The sequence below is a fragment of the Phascolarctos cinereus genome, unplaced genomic scaffold (genome assembly GCF_003287225.1).
Source record: "Phascolarctos cinereus isolate Bilbo 61053 unplaced genomic scaffold, phaCin_HiC Scaffold_3;HRSCAF=262, whole genome shotgun sequence".
Taxonomy (NCBI): domain Eukaryota; kingdom Metazoa; phylum Chordata; class Mammalia; order Diprotodontia; family Phascolarctidae; genus Phascolarctos; species Phascolarctos cinereus.
In genome coordinates, this window is record NW_027555736.1 from 131,028,605 (window position 1) to 131,038,577 (window position 9,973).

At 36.8% G+C, this 9,973-nt stretch overlaps 1 pseudogene; it reads right to left on the minus strand.

Annotated features, from left to right (window-relative positions):
* Positions 1-5,291: 5,291 nt before the first annotated feature.
* On the minus strand, positions 5,292-6,046 carry LOC110192265 (exosome complex component RRP41 pseudogene; annotated as a pseudogene).
* Positions 6,047-9,973: the final 3,927 nt, after the last annotated feature.

Below are 9,973 nucleotides of genomic sequence, written 5' to 3' on the forward strand. Positions count from 1 at the left end.
TTTGACATTTTAAGGTTTCCATTTGCTGTTTGTACTCTGTTACACTTGCTTTTTAAACTTTGTCCACAGTCCATTCTATAAACAAAGGCTTTCTTTTCACCTTCACTAAAAAATCTTATATTAATAAATATCAAAAATAGAATTGTTTATTTGAAATTAAATACATTTTCTTTTAAAGACCAATATAATTCTAACAACATTCAAGCTTTCTTAATGGCTTTGATAAGAAAAAAAATAATTTGAAAGGAAAATATTACCTCAAATTGTATATTGTTACTTCCTTCTCCCACATTGCAGTTAATGCAAACCTTTGATTAGACCTCCGAAAAAGCCCACACATTCAATAATTTGAAGCAAAAGGTTAATGGTGTTATTACAACTATTATCCATTTTAAAATCATTATCCTATTGTTTTTTTATATCTATATTACCTTCACCTTTCCATGAACCCACTTAACCAGCTGTTTCCCTCTGTCATAAAGTTTGCTGAACATCATCCTAGGAATAGAATAAATGCTGTGTTTTATCAGTTGAGCCTAAGGGAATTTGAAGCTTCTCATAATCCAAACTGTAAAGGGAGTTTATTGCAAAGTTTCTATTTTGATTTTTAAAATTGCCCTTAAGTGAAATATATATACCTAATGTCAAGGTATAGAGTAATTTAAAAGAGTATGTAAAAATTTCTCAATTATAAAGTTTGACAAATGATCAAAGTAACCAAGCCCAAGAATTAGAAGCAATGTATTTTGCAAGAAATGAGCATCCTGCAGAAAATAAAAGATTTTGACAAAGAAAGAGATCTATCTCATTTTTCCAATTTGAGGTATGAGCTATCTTTTTTTTTTAATTGATGATGGGACATCTGAAAGTGATTATTGATACTGCTTGCATCATAGATAACAGAACTGGAAAGGGCCAGTTAGGCTTCATATCCTGAGTTTTTAAGCAATAATCTCTATATCACCTTCAAAAATATCTTGTCTATATTTTTTATCTTGCTACCTTAAATGTTTCTCTGACAATATGTCCCTCTAATTACATATAGGTAGCTGTATTTCCAGTGTGTAGACCTCACACTTGTGTATTTAGCTTCAAAAATCAATCAACAAATAACAAGCATTTTATTTTTTAATTAGTTTTTTTTTTTTAGGCAATTGGGGTTAAGTGACTTGCCCAGGGCTACACAGCTAGTAAATAACAAGCATTTTACTGAGCACCTACTGTCTCCAGATTTGGATACACATTTATCTTTGATAAATCTAGCCCTCAAATCTGTGGCTAATGTCTGTATTAGTCCTGTCAAACTCAAATAGAAACAGGAGCCACTAATGCATACATAAGGACCCAGCAGGTCTCATCTTGAGCAATAATTATCTACCTGCCCCAGATCATCCTCAATTCTCCCTCCTTTCTCAAAGAGTCTGGTAACTGGCTCACAATCGCCATCTGCATCTCAACCACTCCTTGGCATTTATACTAGGGAACTTACCCATTACACGTGTAACAATCTTCACCATCCAATGCAATCTCCCATTTCTTAAACATTCTCAACTTCCATGATCTTCACTCTTCTCCAGCCACACACAGGAACTATTCCACCCCCACCACCCCACCACGGTTTAATCATTACCCACAAGTGTTTCACTTTCATAACTAAGAATTATGAAATTCCTTTAGTTGATCATACACTCCTATCTTTCCATCTCTTCATGTGTGTCACTCCTCCCAAACCTATTTCTCATCCTTACTCTGACCACCTGTCTCTATACCAGGCAGTATTCCTCTACATTATCATTCCCATTCTGCTTCATTTTCCACCCTTTCCATTCTTGATCATGTAGTTAATTAGCTCAATTCTACTGTTGTCTGCTCTCAAATTCTTTATATGTTTATCCTATGGGTCTCACATCTTATCAGATACTGAATTTGATCTGATCTCTCTTCATCATGGTCCACCCCCTACCCTCCACCATGTAGATTAGGCTATTTCTTTCCTTGAAAGGGAAAGAAGTAAAGTCAACAAGTATTTATTAAGCACAAAGGTTGTGCCAAACAATCCTCTAAGCACTGGGATAAAAACAAAGGCAACAAATAAATAAATGAACAAATAAATGAATGAATAAATAAGCAAACAAATAAATAATTAGGCAGACGGACAGATAAATGAATGAATGAAGAGTCTGCTCTCAACAAGGTCACAGTCTAATAAAGCAGATAATATATAAACAACTATGTAAAGACAAGATATATACAGGCTAACTGGAGAGCATCTCAGAAAGAAGGAGCTAGTGGGGAAGCTTTTCCCAGAAGATGGGATTTTAGCTGGTATATGAAGAAAACTAGGGAAAATAAGAGATGGAGATGAGGATGGAAAGGATCTCAGGCAAGAGGGGCAGCCAGTGAAAATATACAAAGTTGGGAGATAGAGTGTCTTATGAAAAAACAGCAAGGAAATCACTACCAATGAATCACAGAGTAAGTGGAGATGAGTATGGTGCAAAAAGACTGTTTCCAAAACTTGATTGGCCCAGCTGGCTAAGAATCAAATTGCCTCTCAGCTGATGTAGCTTCCAAGTGGCCTTTGGCTGAATTGATGTAGACTCACAAGACGAAAGCTTTCATTATGAAACATAATGAAACTGGAACCAGATTTCTACCAATTACATGCAAAGGGTTCATACTACTTTTTGTCTCAGCTCTAAGTCACACAATAATGTAGTTCTGTTCTGATCAATGCAAGGCAACTCTAGGAAATAACTTCTCTATCCCAGGGTAGATTTAAAAAAAAAATTGAGAAGCTACTAAAAGCTAAGGAAAAGAAAGGAAATCTAGAGAAGGAAAAGTTGAAGAACCTGAAGTAATTAAAAATCTTCTTTTAAATCAAACTCCAGAAATTCTACTTAGTGAAATAAATGGCAAAAAAAAATCTAATATCTCAAAGGAATTTGAAGCAAAGATAGGCATACTTATATTGGAATTTCACAAAGTCCTTTTTGAGTTTGATGGCAAGACATTTGATTAACAGACCAAATGTGCCAGAACAGAGTAATTTTTAAAAGATAGTATTTGCTATGACTATCATGAACAAACACATTCTTCTGCAATATTTGATAGAAAGTGGAAAAACATGTCAGGATTTGTACACAACAATATGTGTAGCAGCTGTTCCAATAGGAGAGCAGAGAAAGCACCATAGGAGGAAAGGTAGAATAATCAAGAAACACTCATAGGTCAGGAAGCAAACACCAATCAAACGTGATAGCCTTTACTTGGGAAATTTGCTGACTTGAAGAAAAGCATTAGGAGACTATAACATCTAGTTAGCATGTGAAATAGAAAACTAAAAACCATTTTGATCAATTAAAGGTAACAAAAAGACACATAGAATGGAATCAGAAAAATGAGTATACTATAATATCTAGATTCCCTTTATCAGAAATTGAAAGCAGAAGTAAAAAAAAGTTAAGGGGAATAAGGAGTCAAAGCAGCAAATTAAATTGAATAGCAATAAAAAAAAGTTACTACAAAGACTTAACTAGAGATATTTTTCTTTTTTGGCTAAGCAATGGGGTTAAGTGACTTGCCTAGGGTCACACAGTTAGTAAGCGTCAAGTGTCTGAGGTCAGATTTGAACTCAGGTCCTCCTGATTCTAGGGCCAGGTGCTCTATCCACTGTGCCACCTAGCTGCCCCCAAGGACTTGAAAAGTAAAGAATTGCCAAGAAAGAGAAAGCCTGGAAACAAGGACATAGGAAAATGTCTGTTTATCTATATAGCAATGCAATATACAAAATGAAAATTGGATGAAATGTGAAACAGAAAGTATATCCACCATTAATAAAATCGACTAAAAAAAAATTCCATTAAGGGATGTGTCTGAAATTCTAGCTTTTCCCCTAAAATGAAAAGTCATTGAGCTTGATAAGATCCATAATTATTGGTTCTAACTCTCCATAGTGGCACTTTGCCACTTTCCTCTCACGTGCAAACCTTTGAGGTAGTTGGTAAAGTTTGTCTCAATAGGAAATGTCACATACCTACTACCACAGAATGAGAATATCGTTGATCCCTCCAATTATAGTCCAATTATATGTGTAACTGTAATTACTCAGTCCCATAATGACTGAAGGCCAGGTTTTTTGTATTTCACCTCTTCCCCAAGGTTCTTCTGTAACCTTGGGGAGGGGGATGAGCTCAACCTCTGCATTTGCAATTGTTTTCCTCCAATTGGGGGGTTCAAACACTTTAGTTCTTCAATCATTTACAGACAGATTAGCATTTACAAATGAATATTTGCTTCAGAGTTATCACAAGAACAAACTTACATTTTCCACCAACAATTCAGGTTCATAATTCTCCTACACACACATCAGTGTGGTCTCTGAGAAGAGGAAGATAAGATTCACAGCTAAACTCCCTTCCTACATTAATCTCACCAAATTCCAAATCTAAAGCACCACCTTGGCTTGCATCCCAGGATCCTAGATTCTGTGAGGGCTTCCTTATTGGGCTGGTTGCAAAGTCTGGCCTGGGATCCTAGATTCCAAAATCACCATGGCTCCAAAAAAAAGTCCAGCGCCTGAGTATGGGACTCCAATCCCTGTACCTAGAATTGAAAAGGACAAACAAAAGAAGACTAAAACCTTAGGGTCCATTTCTTAGGGCACAAAGGGGTAGAGGAAGGTGGTCCTTCCCTGTACAGTTTAATACATGGTGCCCTGCCATGAGTCTTTCACCCCTGGGTGCTGCCAAAAAAGAGAGAGTGATTGTGCCTCATTTAAAGAAGCAATCAGTTCAATCTATGCAACCAATGGTCAAAGGCTACTCCTACTACATGGGAGTAGCCAGTGCAGAGGTGCTTCCATCCTTGGTGATCTGCACAAGCATTGAAGCCCTATTGCATTCTTCTATGCACTTAATACAAAGCATTCATAGCTTATATTATTATTTTTAAGAATCATTTACAAATCAGCAAAAATAAGGTAAAGATAAAATAATTAATACTAATTAATTGATAATTATTGAAAAAGCTACTTAAAAGTGCCAAAAAGTACTGTCATTACTATTTCAAAGCCTTTGCTTCAGTTTTACTCATGGCTTAGCCATGTACTACAAATATATAAAATAGACCCTTATGTCTTTTAACACTAAACTAGATTTTAGTATTCTAGATTGTGCTAAAGTTATTTACTCACTACATGAAAAATTATTCTCTCTCTCTCTCTCTCTCTCTCTCTCCTCTCTCTCTCTCTCTCTTCTCTCTCTCTCTCTCTAGGGGAGGAATGAAAGACTTTATTGCAAGGTCAGGGTCAAGTCTCCAAGGAGCAGGGCAGCCTCTCGGACATGCTGCCTGACCACTCAGTCCAATAAGGCATGAACATCTCGGGCAGCCTGGGAAGCCGCTTCTAGTATCTGCTGCAGGTGGTCTTCATGGAGCTGGGCATCCATCTCTAGCAGGGCAAGCTGGCCAGAGGCGGGTAGCAGGGCCAGAGCCACCTGTGGTCCACCTGCTGCCTCCTCCATGTGGCTCAGGTCATCTAGGGCTGTGCCATCCACGAAGCCCGACGAACAGGCACACACAAAATCTCTCATTGGGATCCCTGCGTCCAACACGGCTCATGTAGCTGCATTCACACAAGCTGCATAATTACCACATCTGCCTGTAGCACCTGGACATAGATGTCGATCTGGGAGCGAGGGTAGAGCTGGGTCAGGATGGCAGCCTCTAAGGTCTGCCTCAGCTGGAGTCCCATTTCACAAGCCTTGCAGTCCCCATGTGGCCGTTGCTTTCATTCTCCAGTGCTGAAGGTAGCCATGCTATACTGGCAGTTCACCAGTGCTCGGTCTGGCAATGCTCTTGACGGACAGCACCGCGTCTTGTGGGGTCCATAGACCACGGCCAGCGCTTTAGTGTTGCCTTGTTTGATGTAGACCGAACCGTCGGCCTGCGCGAAGACCCCCACCCGTGCTTGGATTTTGCGCAACTCTCCAGCTCGCTGCCCGTCCACGCGGTAACTCTGATCGGACAGCAGCTCCAGGCCCGCCATGCTTGTTGTAATTTCTTCTAAACTACCCCCAAAATTATTCTCTTTTTAAAACATTTTACTGATACATATTTTTAACACAAGTTTGAGAATCTGTCTCCCACACGTTAGCCAAGTTGCAACACCCTATGTATAACTTATGCCATAAGCTTGAGAAATGTGCCTTCCTTCAGCCTCAGTTAACTCATTTTAACCTTAGAACTTACTTTAGAGCCAGAGAAACTATGACAAGATAGCAAAAGTGTGGTGCCTTCCACAGGGGAGGCTTTATAGTAATTTCTTGTGAAAACAAACCTATATTAGCAATTGATTCTGGGATGATTCCAACTGATAAAACCTCTGATTGAACTTCCTTAAAAAAGGACTAGATCTCCCAGAGGCTAGAACAAAATAGGGTATTTCAGATTTTGAAGAAGGTATTTAAGACAGAATAACTGTTATAATCCTCTATCCCTAAACTTGTTTTGGTTTTTTTTAGCCATTGATTCAAGGATAGCCATTGGAGTTTGCAATGAAACAGAAGAAACTAAATCTATACTTCCTTCCCGCATCCTTTAAAGCCCAACTCACTGCTTGCCTAATACTCATAAAGGACCTGAGTTCTTGTTCTCTATCTCTCAATGTGAGGCCCAGCTGCTCTCAGCTCAAAGAGGCACCACTTACTAAAACAAACTAGACCTAGGTCCAGGAAGTACTGGATCACTTGCCCTCTTCCTCTTCTAGTCATGGTCTTCTTCAAGACACAACCTGTAACTAGTCTGAGCTGCAAGTTCCAGTTGGGCAACTCAGTTCCTCTCCCTCTGCTCTCCTCTCCTCTCCCTTTCCCTCCCCTTCCTTCCTCTCTTCTCCTCTCATGTTCTGCTCAAAGGAAGGTAAATTTTGATGGCCAAAACCTACCTCGTTAACTTTGGGTTTACTAGCTAGATTTCTGTCTCAAAGACCAAGCCTTAAACCCAATTCACTCTGGATTTCGTATATTGGACAACAAATAGGTTTCTGCCCAAGCACCATTTAAGGGTTATTTTTGGGGACCTCCTAGCTCAAAGTGAATGTAAATAGTATCTGCTTCTCTTTTGGCCAGCAACCCTGAGGGTCTTCCCTTCCCAGTTTTATTATTTATTTATTATTTTTTTTTAAATTAAAAGGGCTAGCCCTTGACTCACTGAATAGGTTTTGCCTCACTCAAAGTGAGAACTTGAAAAGACTTTAGCTTAAAAAGGCCAAGATCTTCCACTGCATCCTGGGCCATCTCCAGTCTTCCTGATTGATATCTGGCCACTGGACCCAGATGGCTCTGGAGGAGAAAGGGAGGTCAGTGACTTTGCACAGCCCTCCTTCACTCAAATCAAATTCAATTGCAAGTCATGACTATCCTTTTATTTAATCCTGCACACAAAATTTCTCCCTATCAATGTACAAGGCAATACAAATGGAAGTCCTAACTCATCCAACAATAGTATAACCAGGTTTAGTTGAAAACAAAAGAAGATAAGGTCCTGTAAGCCCCACATACATGTGGTGGTGGTTGTTGTTCAGTTGTTTAATTGTTCAATTGTGTCTGATTCTTTGTGACCCCATTTGGGATTTTCTTGGCAAAGATACTGGAGTGGTTTGCCATTTCCTTCTAGAGCTCATTTTACAGATGGAAACGTCAGCAAATAAGGTTATGTGACTTGCTCAGGGTCACAGAGCTAGTAGGTATCTGAAGCTGAATTTGAACTAAGGTCTTCCTGACTCTAGACCTGGCACTCTCTCCACTGTGCACCTAGCTGCCCTAAAAGATTTATAGCATCTTCTAAAAGGGACTGTGTTAAAGAATATACTTATGTTTCATTACATAATGGATTTTTTTTTTACCAAAAAACTAAACCTATATTATAGTCCAGAGATATTTCAAACAAATGTAAAGAATCATTGTAAACAAATGTAAAAAAATTTGTGGGTGAGTTCCTTATGGAATCTTTTTTTTTTGAACATTTTTCATTCCTTTCATTTTCTGCTTCTAAGTCTCTAGACTTTGACACCATGCTCTCAAGTGGATGCTTTTTTCCCCACTTCCTTTCAGCTTCCTTTTATGTGTCCACTAAAGTTTAAGTTCCTCCAGAGCAGGAACTATCTTTCCTTTATGCTTGCATCCGTATATTTAGCAGTTGGCACAGTACCCAGCACATAGTAATCATTTAGTAAACAATGCACAATTATTTGAAAGAAAATGATAATGATCAAACAATATATCACAGTCTCTGGGGTATGACTAAAGCACATTCAGGAGGATATGTTTATCCCTAAAAATACATTAAGAAAGTAGAAAAGGAGAAGGTTAATGAACTGAATATTCATTTTTTTTAAATTAGAAAACCAATAAACAAACAAAAAAATAAACAAAAACAAAATAAACATTAAGGAGAAATAGTGAAGAAATAGCTAGGTGGTGCAGTGGATACAGCACCAGCCTCAAAAGAAGAATAAGAGATACTAAAGTTAGAAAAAATTGACAAATTGGAAACTAAGACTACAGAAATGAAAAACAAAATTAAAAGCTGGTTCTTTGAAAAAGTATAAGAAAATTAATAATTCACAACCTGAATAAAATCAAAAGGGCAGAAAATGAAATCTACAAAATAGCAAATGAATAAGGTAAAATCTCAAGAAAAAAAATTATCAGAATAAGCTAATAAAACTGAGAACCAACAGAAGATCAAATCAAGAACTAATAATCCAATCTCTGTAAAAGAAATGGAAGTGGCTATAAAATAACTACCAAATTGAAAGAAGAAGAAAAAAAAACCCATGGTCCTGATAGATTCATTGGAGAGTCTATCAAATTTATAAAAAGGAATTTGTACTTTTATTACATAAGTTATTCTTTAAAAATCAGAAATAAAGCATTCTTATCAGGTTCCTTTTATGAGGCAAACAGATTCTTAATACCGAAATTAGGAAAAGACAAAGCAAAAGACTATAGGCTAATGTCATTAATGAATTTTGATTCAAAATTTTAAAATAAAATTCTACCAGTTCAATTAAGAAATCATTAGTTATGAACAAATTGAATTCAGGCCAGTGATGCAAGGATGGCTCTATTCAAGGGAAATAGTCAACATAATCATATTAAAAACAAAAATATCCCAAACCATATGCTTATATCAATAAATATAGAAAATGCCTTTGATAAACTACAACACTCATTTACACTAAAAAGTCTACAAAGTATAGCCATAGAGATTACTTTTTTAATATGATAAAAACATCTCTATAAAACTACAAGTAAGCATTACATATAATGAGGGCACAACAGACACTTTTCAAATAAAGTCAGAAGGAAAAAAAAAGCATACCCATTCTCCTAATTATTGTTTGGAATAGTTGTAGAAATTCCAACAATAGCAATAAGACAAGAGAAATAAATGAAAGGTGTAAAGACAAATAAAGATGAGATAAACCTATTCCTACAAGCTTACACCATCTTGTGATGGTGTACTTAGAAAATTCTAGGGAATCAGCAAAAATACTGAGACAATGCCTTCACCAAAGTCATAGTCTACAAACAACAACAACAATAACACATGCACAAATCAAAAGCATTTCTATGAAATAAAAAAATAGGAGTCAATAATAGATAGGTAAGTCACATTTAAAATAACTACAAAATGCATAAAATAATTGGGGATCAAACTCCCAAGGCACACTACTTACGTGCACAGTGTGTCTTAAAGAAATTTAAAAAGTCACAAATGAACTGTGAAAGAGAAAAAAAAAAGAACTCAAAACTATATGGATTTACAAAAATATTCTATCAAACATGCAATGAACAATTAATTCTGTATCACAGAAAGTACTTGCAAAATTAGCAAAGTGATCCTAAAAATAGCCTTTCTATGATATAAATAATAGCCTTAATACCTAAACCAGAGAAAGACAAATCAGCAA